The sequence below is a fragment of the Bacillus rossius genome (genome assembly GCF_032445375.1).
Source record: "Bacillus rossius redtenbacheri isolate Brsri chromosome 4 unlocalized genomic scaffold, Brsri_v3 Brsri_v3_scf4_1, whole genome shotgun sequence".
Classification (NCBI taxonomy): domain Eukaryota; kingdom Metazoa; phylum Arthropoda; class Insecta; order Phasmatodea; family Bacillidae; genus Bacillus; species Bacillus rossius.
The window spans coordinates 4700423-4714206 of NW_026962010.1; the positions used below are offsets into that span (position 1 = coordinate 4700423).

The 13784-nt window shown below is 40.7% G+C and overlaps 1 protein-coding gene across 11 annotated transcripts in view; it reads left to right on the forward strand.

Annotated features, from left to right (window-relative positions):
- The window catches only part of LOC134541618 (somatostatin receptor type 5-like), a 719278-nt gene that overhangs the window by 579585 nt on the left and 125909 nt on the right, over positions 1-13784 (forward strand). Inside the window, exon 1 of one of the 11 annotated variants that reach the window (XM_063385171.1) lies at positions 12170-12243. The exons of the other annotated variants lie outside the window; for them this stretch is intronic. The gene's annotated coding sequence lies outside the window, so the exon portion shown is untranslated. Of the gene's footprint in view, positions 1-12169; positions 12244-13784 lie in introns of those variants that run through there. 11 annotated transcript variants of the gene reach the window in all.

The following is a 13784-nucleotide window of genomic DNA, read 5'->3' on the forward strand; positions in this document are numbered from 1 at the left end:
GTCGTCACCGCAGGGTAGCATTACCTGCCACCGCTCGCCCACGGGAGAACAAAGGCAATCCTCTAAGGTTCGCCGAAGAACATCGCGCGCAGCGAGCTCCTCATTGTTTGTTCAGCGAGTTGAACATCCGGCCCGCGAGCGAGCTTTAGCGACCTGCTCATTTGGGCCGCTGTTGGTGTTAAACTGGTGAATGCTAGAAGCCTAGAGCTGAGCGTCTCTGCGACACCGAGATCTGGAGACAGTTGCATAGTACGCACAATATAAATTTTTTTTTGATGACAACGTCTAATAAATCGATGAACGCCCACTGCACACTCGAAAAAGTGTCCCGTAACGCACATTGTCCCGTTATGCTGTGTCCTGTTACGCTCATTGTACGCTTGCGCCGCATATATCTCTCTGCCACTCGATTGGAACAACCATCGATTTGACTTTTTCGAGGCACATTAAACTTGAAACACTCCCATTCGTTTCCTACTTTTCCTATCATCGTCCTATCCTTAACAGAATAACACAGATTGGAAGAAGTTAAAAGTTATAGTTAAAATAATAAACATATTTGAATTAATGAGTGCAAATAATAGTAAATTTATCAATTAAATTGTAGATTTCATTTCACTCCTTCTTTGTATCCATACAAAATAGTTATAATTCAATAAAATGATTCATTTTTATTTATAAAAGTATGCAATCATTTCATCAATGTTTTGTTATGACGTTGTCACGTTAAACTTTCGTCCGTAAACCGACTTTACAGACGACCAATTTTTTTTTAATGGAACATAAATATTAATGCAAAATTATACATATTTTTGTATATATGTACGTTTACATGAAAACAACTATGTCACTACAAAACAACTGTTCACAGTAATACTGGGTTTGGATTCTTTCCCGGGCATTTATGCTTTGTTTTTTTCCCAGTACCTCCAATAGTTAAATTTATTTGTCAACCGTTCCCTGAATAGCTCCCCAGTATTTTCTGCTCACATAATAAGCATGATACAACAAAATATTCAATTATCTTTTCCATTGTTTAAAAAAAAATATGATTGAATGTAACATCAAGTAAAATATAAAATAATATGTTAATTTTGGTAAGAAATTACTACGTATTATTTCGAAAAATGTATATTATATGTGCAAAAATAACCATAGCCATGAGTTGTACACACTTACAATATCTTTCTTGTAGTATTACTAGTGACCGGAAAAAATCGCGCTTTCGATGACCTCTAGGTTATAGTCCACAACCATCTACACACTCAGACAAATGCCACCTGCTCATTGGCTATTGACTCGTGACACCTGTCAACTGGGACGCTTGCGATTCGATACTTTTTTGGTTGAAGGTTTTCCATTGGCTCAAAGTCCTTCAGATAAACTGTAAGCCAATCGCAGAAGCAATATAAAGGTACAGTTGTTTTTGATTCTAGCATATCGTGTAATGAATACGCGAATTTTTCCTGTCTCTAAGTATTACCAACTATCTCTTGTCAACTGGTTTTCAAATAAATCCTTTAAATAATATCCTTGATCGTCACCAACAGCAGGAAAGAACTTGAAAGTAAATGTTGGGCAAATTATTCATATTTTCCTCGCCCCCTCACTCTGAAAAGGAATTTTGCGCACGCTCCTGTTAGAAAACGATGTGGGGTCACGAGATAAGACTGGAACATCGGCGCAATTAACGAGTGTTTGGAGAGGGGGGGAATCGGGAGCAGTCCGAGAAAACCCACACGTTTGCCAAATTTCCCTCTTGCTAATTGTTTTGGTTTGACATGGCATAGGACTTAGCTTTGGCTACTTTTTGAAGTGAAGACTTGTGAAGTGGATTCTGTTAGAAACATATGTCGTTGCAAAATGGTAAATAAGTTTTGGAAGATTTTATTGATGCCTTGACATGCCGACGATTGGAATGAATATTTAAAAATAGGAAATATAGGAACAATATGGATAAAAATCCAAGTTGCTGGAGCCTAATGTCCTTTAAAATACAAAATAAATTTAGCTGTATTATGTGTAGCTAGTGGGGCCAGTATATTTTTTTTACATGTCGTAAACATTTAAAATGAAACAATGCAAGTTTTACAGGAATCCTTCATGCAGAGGACTGACGTGCCTTAGTGGTCAGGCGCAGGAAGGGACAATAATCGACCTGGCTCGCGGGAGAACATAAACCGCGGACTGTTTTGAAGAGTCAAAAGGGGGAGGGGTGGAGGTAGTTTCCTCGAGTGGGTCGACGGGAAGTTCCCCAGGGAAGTGCGTCGGTTTTCACAGGGAGGGGGGGAGGGGGTGTTGGTCTGAGGGGAGAGACCTGAAGTTGGTCTCGGACGAACTCTACCTTGCCCCCTCTTCGTGCTGCCCCCCGCTCGGCCAAACCCCCCACCCTTCTCGACCTGTGTCGCGGTGATGAAGCGATTGTCTGTCGCCAGGAGACGGGTGCGACCTCGCAATATTGATGACCTCCCCACCCCTCAACCCCTCCACCCCCTGACCCGCCGGGCAGGCGTGGCTTGTGCCCGGGAACCGCATTTTGCGGCGGGGCGTTTGGGGGGGGGGCGGTAGGGGGCCACTAGACTGGCAGAGTAATTTATTATATAGTCAGGTCTAATTACTTGAATATCCTGGTGTTAGAAAACAGAAAAAAATTAGAGGGCACATGAATGACATTATTTTTATTGAAAGATATATATATATATTTCTTATGTACTATCCATTTATTATGTACTATCCAACTTGCGATGTATATAAAATGAAATTACTGCAAATATCAAAATGACTTTTAAAATTTATTAAATTAAAAATTTATTGAATAAATAAATCATTTATTTATTATTATCATGCGTAGTTTTAATTTTTTTATCAAACTTAAGAGCCCCGCCTACCCCGGCACACATAAGGAGTGCAGAGCTTCAGGAAAAACAAAGCTATTTGAAAACCACTCAAGATATCCGAGTAGGGTGTGTTTACGAAAAGCTTTCAATAGTTCACTGAGGGCCAATAAGTAGTTTGAATTTCGGATTAAGTTTTAAAACTGTATTTTAGAAGAGTTAAAATGGCTAAAAGGTGTGTTTTCAGAGTCACTTTTAGGCATAGAACAACAAGTACAGATTCTTGAAAGCACTTAAGGTACTCGAATAACCCCTTTAACTTCATTTCTCCGCCATAAAAATATCATGGTCACCACTCAAATTTCACAGTTGTCCTATGCACGATAAGAAGACTGCGCGCCAGTTCAGAGCCTTGCGCTTAGTGGCGATCCCGCACTAGAAGCACCAGCGAGCATCGCGCTTATCGTCCCGCCTCAATAACACGAATTAACCTCTGACGAGGCAAACCCCTTAAGTCTCACAGTCACACTCAAAAAAACTACAAAACTAAAGACGCGAAATAACTTGGGAAGCCTCTAGGGAGATGGTGTTCTAAACCTGGTCCAGTGTGTGATGTCCCAGGTCTCAGGGCTATCTCGACAGTCCGACAAAGGGCAGGGTGATCCATGATATGCATGCCTTCGCTCCGACATGCGCACTGTCTGGAGCTAGACACCCTGATAGTCTGCACACAAAAAAAATTGGTTGTCTGTAAAGTCGGTTTACGGACGATAGTTTAACATGACGTCATAACAAAACATTGATGAAATTATTGCATACTTTTATGAATAAAATTGAATCATTTTTATTTTAATAATGAAAGAATAAAACTTGAAATTATACTAGTAATCCGATTTTTAAAATGCAAGAATAATTAACCTTTATTGCCGAAATTGTTGTTGTAAGAAGCAATGAAAAACACATTAACTTTTTTCACTTCACTTTATAAACAGTCAACGAAACAGTTCACGTGTAGATGACTTGTAATTAATTTTTAAAACTGGCGTTTAGCTATTAAGTTGAAATATAATTATGAACAAGTTTTTATATAAATAATCTGTAATCAAATATCTAACGTAACCTATTATTACTGCACTCGCCGACAGATGCTACTTTTTTTAATAATAAAAGAATAAATACTTGAAATTACACTAGTAATTAGATTCATTTTCTTACGTACATTTGACGTAGATATTATTTCATATTACACATTTATAGACAAAGTTTTAAGTTTTCACCTCTGTCGGTGCGGTGCAAGCGTACAATGAGCGTAACGGGACACTTTTTCGTGCATGCAGCCGGCATTCATCGATTTTTTAGACGTTGTCTCGTCAAAGATTGGTCAATACTTTTACAAATGATTCCTTTAGAAACCAGTTGCCGAGAAATAGTTTGTAATACTACAAGAAAGATATTGTAGCTTTGTAGAACACATGGCTATGGTTATTTTTTCATGTATATAATACATTTTTCGAGATAATACTCAGTATTACTTATGAAAATTGGCGCATAATAATTTTGTATCGTGCTTATTATGCCCGCAGTTAATTTTGGAAATCTATTCAGGGAATGGTTTACAAATTACTAACTTTGGAGGTACTGGGGCAATACAAAGCATAAATGTGCTATCGTGTATCCAAGCCCATTATTATTGCGAACGCTATTTTGTAGCGATACAGTTATAAACATGTAAATTTACAAATTTACAAATATCTGTAAATTTACATGAATATCTATCTCTGTTTCTTTTGCAAAAAAAAATTAACATTTTACTGGCGGCCCGCAAAATTATTTCTCACTGCCCGTTTTAGGAATCTCAGTCGTCTTTGTTTGTATACATGTAGACTAAGTTGTTAGCAAATATGTTTGGATTTCATAGTATTCTCAGAAAAGAAAAAATTGCAATTTGTCGTATATTTAAAGTTTTTTGTAAACATATTTTTTTAAGTATTTATATATACCTATTTGGTTCTAGCAGTACGCGAGTTACTGCTTTGTTGGTTTCTATACAAAATAATATGAAATTTAAAAAGAATTATTGTATTAAATTAAACATAAATTCATTTGTGCCTGGCCATCGGAAAGAGTTAATTTAGCCCTCACTGTAGATAGTTATCGTTTCTTATAGGTGGGCGAAAGGAAGCTGATAACAAAGGGAATAGGGTTAACTAACATCTGGTTCGTGGACCTTCCAGATGAATGGACTTCAGTGCCAAATACGTAATTGGAGCATGAAAAGCCGTAGCTTTGAGGTTGCGCAAGTTGGCATGCGTTTCTAATGTACTTTAGACTGTCTAATATAGGCACTCCACTGCGTACTTATTTATTCAACCAATCGGTTTTGCTTTCGAAAATATTGATTATTTTTCTTTTTTAAATTGTGTATTTCCTCACGGAATAATCATAGCCTAATATTCTACTAACTTTATGATGGCATTACAAATAAATATGTTACAGAGATTTTTCTCTTGAAAATCTGTTCTCACTATAAAACCATTCAGGGTGTTTAGTTCTAAAACTCAGATTTTTAAAAAAAAATATATATATATAACCCACCGACTGTTGTGCTACCTTCCTTCCAACTTCTCAACTAACTGTAACAGCATTCAAGATGGCCGACACTCAAGATGGAAATGATGGCGACACCTACCTCCCAAATTCTCCTCTAAGTTCAACAGGAGAGGTGGAAATGGGGAGAAGGGGGAGAGGATGGTGGGGTGAAAGGGTTACGCCTGTCACACCAATAAATCAACAGAAAAATCAATAAATAATTATTAATGGGCTTAGCCCCACTGGGGTGGTGGGGGAGGGGGACAATAGAACATATTATTGATAATTATCAAGGGGAGGGGGAAAAGTGGGGGGTAGGGGTGACAATGATTAATTACCTGATGTGCTTATCCTTTGTGTGTTCCAGAATCGACTTCCTCCCCCTACTTTAATCAATAATCAAAACTATCGTCGATACAAAAGTTACTGGTTGGCTTTAACAACGCAGTTTTAAAGAGTTTATTTGGTGTAGGGGACTGACCCATTCCCCCAGACCCCATCGGTGGGGCTCATACACAAATATTATGGCCTCTAAAAAAAAGTAAACGAAACGTACCAAGACCCCGGAAAGTCCATCTACTGCTCCATGTGCGGGAAAATAGACGTCTATAAGAAAAGGGAGTGGGAGTGGTTCAGAAGGGGAATGTTGCCCGCAGCCAAGAGAAAAGTACGCTTTCATTCTTGACGCGGCGCGGCAGCTGGCGCGCGACAATTTGCTTCCTTCCGTCACCGCGCCCATTCTTTGTGAATACGCGTTGTAGTGACTTCAGAACCCCGCCCGCAACTGCGCTGTCTGGCGGCGAGAAGCGGAACTCATAAAACGTCTCTGCGGGTCAGTTTCCCTCCCTCCGTGCTACAGCTCGCTAGCACTTTCCATGGAAATGAAGGCAGCCCGTGTGTCAGAAACTCCCCCCCCCCCCCCCCCATCCATGGGTTTCCTCCACCCCTACCTTTTCACACCGGAACCACAAGCCGAACGACGGGGGGAGGGTAAACAAAAAAAACGACAGTACCGCCAACTGCCACATATTACCCGCCGACCTTTTTTTTGTTTCCCGCACGCGCTACTTGAATCATGGTCGGAGCCACGGCACATTTTTTTTTTTTTTTTTAGTCGGTTACTACAGGAAACAAAAGCCCTCGTCGCGCAATAAAAAAAATGGTTCGGTGACAATGAGGAATATGGCAACACTTTAACTGACACATATCTTTATTAAAAATTTAGAAATTATTTTCTTTTTCAAACGGAATTGCATACCTGAATGGCGTTATAGAATCTGAGGTATTAATAATTTTGGTGTTAATGGGGAGAGAGACTACAGCTTGGTTTCAACAGTTTTTAGGGCAAAACAATTTTTTATGGTTAAGTTTTCAGAATTTAGCTTCGTTAAAGCATGGTGTATTATTTAGTGGAAGGCTTGATGTTAATTGTGACTGGCTGCTATTAGTAGGTGTCCCTGTGAATTCATTGGCGTTTTGTATTGAATTCTGTTTTGGGAATGACTACAACTGTAATTGTACTGTCGTTAGACACTTTTTTTCCCCCAGTATTTATAAACATCCAGGGTGGTATTCCAAGACGTTCGAATAAGGTGGCAAACAAGCACTACCTTGTTGGGATACGACAGTAACCTAACTCCCGGGCCGTATTACAGAAAATGTCCAAACCGAATACCAGTAAGGAAACAAATCGGCAACCAATTTTATAAGTGGTGCCCTGATCGAGGCTAGAAACTGGTTTCAACGCCTTTCTAGCGGACGTTTCTCAACCATCGATACAGATGATACGGCATAAATACTGTAGATAGAAGCACCGTCGCACAAAAAGAGAAATATACTTCTATTTTCTTGAGTACTTTTTTAATTTGAGATTATTTCTTTTTATGAGCATTAAAGTTTACAACATTTATTCCAGGATAGATTCGTTATAATGAAGTTTTATTTGGCTCACCAACCCGCTTGGTACATCCCCCGATGTTCACAAAAATGACTACATTCGAGTTAATGGCGCCGGGTCCGCCATTTGAACGAAATCAACGAAAAAGTAAGCGCTACGCATGCGCGGGATCTGGGCAACCGATCGGCAACGGTTAGGACACAAAAACCCGTTCCCTAAAAACAAGGGACTGGCCGTGTCCTACCGTGCACTAGAAATACCTTCAGGGTACAGGTGTAGCAAATTCAAAACATAAAACCCTTATTTTTGTGTTTTGGAATACTGTGGGATCTCTGGCTTGACGAAGGCCAGTTTCCAATATTGAAAGCTACAAAATTGCTATGACATTAAAACTTTTAAAATCCAATATTGAGTCTTTCTGTTCCTATAGATCAACGTAAGTACACTGCCTTTATCCAAAACACACAGGCAACTCCAAACATTCCGCCCGAGAAGGATCCGCACGTGTACAGTGGGCTCTGTTGGGGTAAACACCTGACTTAACTGAATTTGTGGCCATGAGATAATCCCATGCTAGGCATGCCTGTTTTTGTATATATCCTACTAACGAACCTTCGTTCAATATAATTTATTGGTATGAGTTAAAAAAAACAAGCTCCACCGTCCCAACGATCGGACGTACAGACAGACTTGACTAGTTGTCATCGTACACTTTTTATGCCAAAAAAGGTCGGTTTACGGACTATAGTTTAACGTGACAACGTCATAACAAAACATTGATGAAATGATTGCATACTTTTATGAATAAAATTGAATCATTTTTATTTAATTATCACTATTTTGTATGGTTACAAAGAAGGAGTGAAATGAAATCTACAAATTAATTGATAAATTTACTTTTATTTGCACTCATTAATTCAAATATGTTTATTACTTTAATGAAGAGATTATTTTAACTATAACTTTTATGCATGTTTGCTATTTAACTTCTTCCAATCTGTGTTATTCTGTTAAGGATAGGACGATGATAGGAAAAGCAGGAAATGAATGGGAGTGTTACAAGTTTAATGTGCCTCGAAAAAGTCAAATCGATGGTTGTTCCAATCGAGTGGAAGAGAGGTAGATGCGGCGCAAGCGTACAATGAGCGTAACGGGACACAGCGTAACGGAACAATGAGCGTAACGGGACACTTTTTCATGCGTGCAGCCGGTGTTCATCGATTTATTAAACGTCGTCACGTCAAAAACGCCTTCGAAGACCCCGGGTCCGTGACGCTGCGCCGGACGAGGCAACAGGGTGCGGAGTATTTTTTTCTGTGCCTTCCTGTCCCGCTCCCGGCGCCACACACGTAATTAAATTGGGACGAATGAAGTCCCTGCTGCCCTGCTCGCGGGGGAAGGGTGCACTCGTGCCGTGCCCTCGAGCCGGGTCAAGGGTCACGCGCCTCTTCGTCCCTCTCGGGAGGTCAACGAGTCACGTCCACGTCCTCGCGCGGTCAAGGAGGGGTGAGGAGGGCAGAAGTGGAGGAGGGATCCTCCATCGTGCGTCGCCACGTCGTCTGGGGCAGCGCCGCCTGACTGCCCTCTTGAGTAACCACCTGCACTGTCTGTTTCCTTCATTGACGTGACAACGTCTAATAAATCGATTAACGCCGGCTGCGCGAACGAGAAAAAGTGTCCCGTTACGCACATTGTCCCGTTACGCTCATTGTTCGCTTGCGCTGCATCTATCTCTCTTCCACTCGACTGTTTATAAAGTGAAGTGAAAAGTAAATGTTGGTTTTCATTGCTTATTACAACAACAATTTCGGCAATAAAGGTTAATTATTCTTGCATTTTAAAAATCTGATTACTAGTATAATTTCAAGTATTTAGCCTTTTATTATTAAAATAAAAATGATTCAATTTTATTCATAAAAGTATGCAATCATATCATCAATGTTTTGTTATGAAGTCACGTTAAACTATCGTCCGTAAACCGACTTTACAGACAACCAATTTTTAAGTGAAACTTCTTTGGGCGCGACGAGAGTAAATAGTTCAAGGCCGAAAATTTAATGAAACATTTTCGTGTAAAGTTGCTGTTAAACGTTTTCCGAAGCGAAAATGACAAAGAATAGGTACTTGGCCAAAGAAATGTAAACAGAGCGTTATGTTATATACGTTGCTGGGCTCGTTTTCGTTCTCCTCTTTGTGCGATGGTTCGTCCCCCACCTAAATATAGACGGGAGAGATATGGATGTGCGAAAAGAGAGTGTGATTGCCCATTAGCTCGTTTGAGAAAATATATATAAGTATCCCATACAGGCAGCTGTGAATGCCTAAAAAATGTAATATTTACTACCGGCGCGCTAGCGTTCCTCCTTGTTCAACCAGCAGCGTAGAGAGCGGTGACGTCACTTCAGCTCATGCACTAGCGGTCGACGTGATGATGGCAAGAGGGGAAGGGTAATAGGTACGTAGCATAGCATGCTGTATGCTAGTTGTAACGGCCGGAAGGGGAGACGGCAGGGGAGAGGTAGAAATGACGCATCTGTAGGGGCCTGCAGATTTCGCGAAAAGATTTCGAGACTAGATGAAAGTTAAAACACTATAGCATCGTCTGTGTTTCGTGATTGGGTGTGTTTCTCCCAGGTACATATCGATTGTAACAACACCAATCACAGTGATTCAGTGCGGAAGTAAACGCGTCCTGAGTGGCTCGGTCAGATAAGGCAACGACTTCTCTCGCAGAAGGCCGCCAATCACAAGGAAGAAACCACAGGTGCGGGTATGACTTGTTGCAGTCTAATAAGTGTTCAGATCTTTTCGCGAAAAATACCTGCCCCTACGCATCAGCGATGCTACGGAATTATCGTAAAGCTGCTTGTGTTTGTCTTCTCAGTTTTTTTTTCCCTTTGGAGATCATTACCGCTTCCTTATTATTCTCAATTATTTTCTCTTGTTCAATAAAAAAAAAGTAGCAATGATTTATCTCTAACAGCAATAATCAGGAAGTTTCACTTCTGTCGCGCTTTTTTTTTTCTCATCTAAACGTCGTTATCGAGTCTCTTGTCCCGGGGATTCGCCCCAAGTGTAGGAGGCAGAGAGGACCCGTCCACGCGTAGAGGGGAAAAGGGAAATGGGTGAAAAGGGGGGGAAAGGGGATGGAGGTAATCTTCGACGAGAGGTGTGCCGTCCTTCGTTATCGACGGCAGCTAATTTCAACCTTCGTTAATCCTCGACGGCGGAAGTCCTCATCACGGGCCTGAGCGAGCGGCGAGGATTGGCGCGGCGGCCAGGGGGAAGGAGGGGGAAGGAGGGGGAAGGAGGGGGAAGGAGGGGGAAGGAGGGGGAAGGAGGGGGAAGGAGGGGGAAGGAGGGGGAAGGAGGGGGAAGGAGGGGGAAGGAGGGGGAAGGAGGGTGAAGTCCAGCAGCGCGGAACGACGGAGTCGCCGTCGTCGACGAAGAGGCCGACGCTTGACACCGCGGTCTACACGCCGATTCCAGCGAAACTAAATTTGTCGCGTCCTTTAAATGATTATTGCAATGGGGAAGATTGATTTAAAGGATTATTTTGTACGTACGCCATTGCTAGAAGTACTAAATGACTAGGGGGAAATGACACCTATTCATTGGCTGCTGATTCGTGAGTATTCTTAACCAATTTGTCCATGATTCGGCACTTTCTTGGTTTAGGTTTTTCCATTGGCCCGAAGTTCCCCAGATAAAACGTGGACCAATCGCAGAAGCTGTACGAAGGTAAACGTTTTTGGATGTCAGTCCATCGCGAAATGAACTCGCGAATTTTTCAGGTCTCTATAAATGACACATAGAAAACCCGAAGAAAGCACAATAAAAAATGAATACACACACTCAGAAATTAAATCAAATTCATCCGATGTCAAATGTTAAATTAATAGATCGTACAGAGAATTCTGTGGAAGGAATCATTTGGAACAATCTCGCAGCACAGTCTAACACATTGCGCTGACGACGACGATACAATTGCAACAAAAAGAGGTAAATACAGACAAACAACATTCTTTGACACCACGGCGACAGACAGATAAACCCAGCGATGAAATTAAACAGGTATCCTGACAACACAACAACGATAGCACAGACAAACAATATTAGGCTTCCTGAGATAAAACAGCGGCAACGTTTCAGTAGCTGAGATCTTTTCCCGTCACCCAGGCACAAACGAACTGACATCAGACTCTGGAATTCTCTGAGTAGTCTTTACAATCAAAGAGAGAGAGACATTTTCTCTTCATTTCTGAGAGTTTTCACTAGATACATTTAAGGATTATTTCAAATTTAAACTGAGTAGAACCGTCGTAATCTGGATACAGTTTGGTACTTTGATGTAATTATTCTTCTTGATTTACCCTATACATCGTTACATTGGATGTAATAACAATACACATATTTACAGTGGCTGAATTCGCAGAAACTATGAAGCTCTATCTGTGGCGACTTTACTTTCCCATGCCCATTGCACATATTTGTAGGTCATTTGTAGGTATTTCTCTTCAATGTGTTTGATATTTTTCAGCTCATGAACTAACTTGTATAACTAACTTGCAGTGCTAACTTGTAGAAATTTTCAGTATCGTAATTTTTGTAAGACTATAAACAAAAATATGCATACCAATTTTTCATAAAAAAGAACCTTCTTTTTATTTCAAATTTTTTTAACGTTAGAAAGACTTATCAATAGAGTCATGCACTTTTCGCGAAAATATTTCCAGACCATATGTGCGTTAAAACTTAGTACTATTTCTGTGTTGCGTGGTTGGCCGGGGTTATTTCAGGTACGTACATGTCTACTGCCAACTCACCAATCACAGCAATCCAGTCCGGAAGCGAACGCGTCCTGAATGGCCTGGTATAATAGGCTACTCTTGCAGAAGGCCGCCAATTACAAGGAAACAACAGGTATGCAGGCATGCTTTATTGCAGTCTAATGAGTTAGCAGAGTTTTTCGCGGAAAATACATACCTATACCTATCCATACTTATACGTAGAGTAATTGCAGGAATGAAACTTTTCAGCAAGAAGGTCGATGCTGCTGGTTGTTCTTTCAAAAAGATAAAATAATTAACTTCACGAGGTGTGAAAATTTTCAAAATATTTAATTTATTTGATATTAAATAGGCTACATAAAAGTTGTCAAGCTGTTTATATAGTTAATTCAATAAATGAGTATATATCAGAACTTTGAGGAAAACATTGTAGCACATAGCTTTAGATCATACAATTTTTCCATGTATAGAGTGAGTTACAATTCTATCAACAAACTTCAGTTACAGGCTCAATACGAAAACGTAAATTCGAACACACATTTATATGACATAGATTCTAAATTGCTTCACAAGGCTGGTAAATACACTTTTGAAGTTGAAACTGAACAAATTGTGTTCCACCATATATACATTTTTTATTATTTGCAACAAACAAGTTTTTAAGCTTCAACGTCAAACCTTAGAGACGTTTGTCGGTCGAATTGTGATTCAACGTCAGAGACCGGAAAAATTCGTGGATTGATTTCGTGACAGGTTATAATCTAATTACGTTTACCTTCATTTCGCTTCGGTGATTGGATCACAGTTACCTGAAGGACTGTGAGATAGTGAAAAACCTTCAACTCGAGAATTATCGAATCACACTCATCCCAATAAACATGTCTCACAGAACATTAGCCAATGAGCGATCGGCATTAACCCGAGTACGAAAAGGATTTTGGAGACTATCCTACATAGAGGTCATTGCAACAGCGAATTTTTTTTCAGTCCTTGCTCATCTTGTGTAAACCTTATTTTCACAATTTGACTGCAGTGCAGTCGTTAGCGCGACTACAGTGGGTTTGCTAGTGGGGCGAATGATTCCAGTCCGTAGAAGTCATATCCGTATTGCGCCCGGTCTCGCGTTTCAAATGTTTTACGCTCGCAGAGTTTTTCAGCTGCAACTGTTTATTAACCTAGAGACCGGAAAAATCGCGCTTTCGATGACCTCTAGGATAGACTCCACAACCCCCTACATACTCAGGCAAATGCCAACTGCTCATTGGCTATTGACTTGTGACACCTGTCGACTGGGACGCTTGCGATTCGATACTTTTTCGGTTGAAGGTTTTCCATTGGCTCAAAGTCCTTCAGATAAATTTTAAGCCAATCACAGAAGCAATATAAAGGTACAGTTGTTTGGATTCTAGCATATGGTGAAATGAATCCGCGAATTTTTCAGGTCTCTAGTTATACCCGGTGGCGGAGTGCGTGTAGTTTCTTTGCTCTTCGCGGATACCCTTTATCAAGAAACACGACGGTTCTGCGATGCTGCGCTCCTAGCAGGGGTACCAACACACACACACTCTCTCTCGGATCACCCCTGACTACATGCAACAGCTATAACTCATACACAGAGACCCTTCTGCACCTCGCAGCTAAAAGCGCTCCCGGTACGCGAATAGCTTTCGTCCT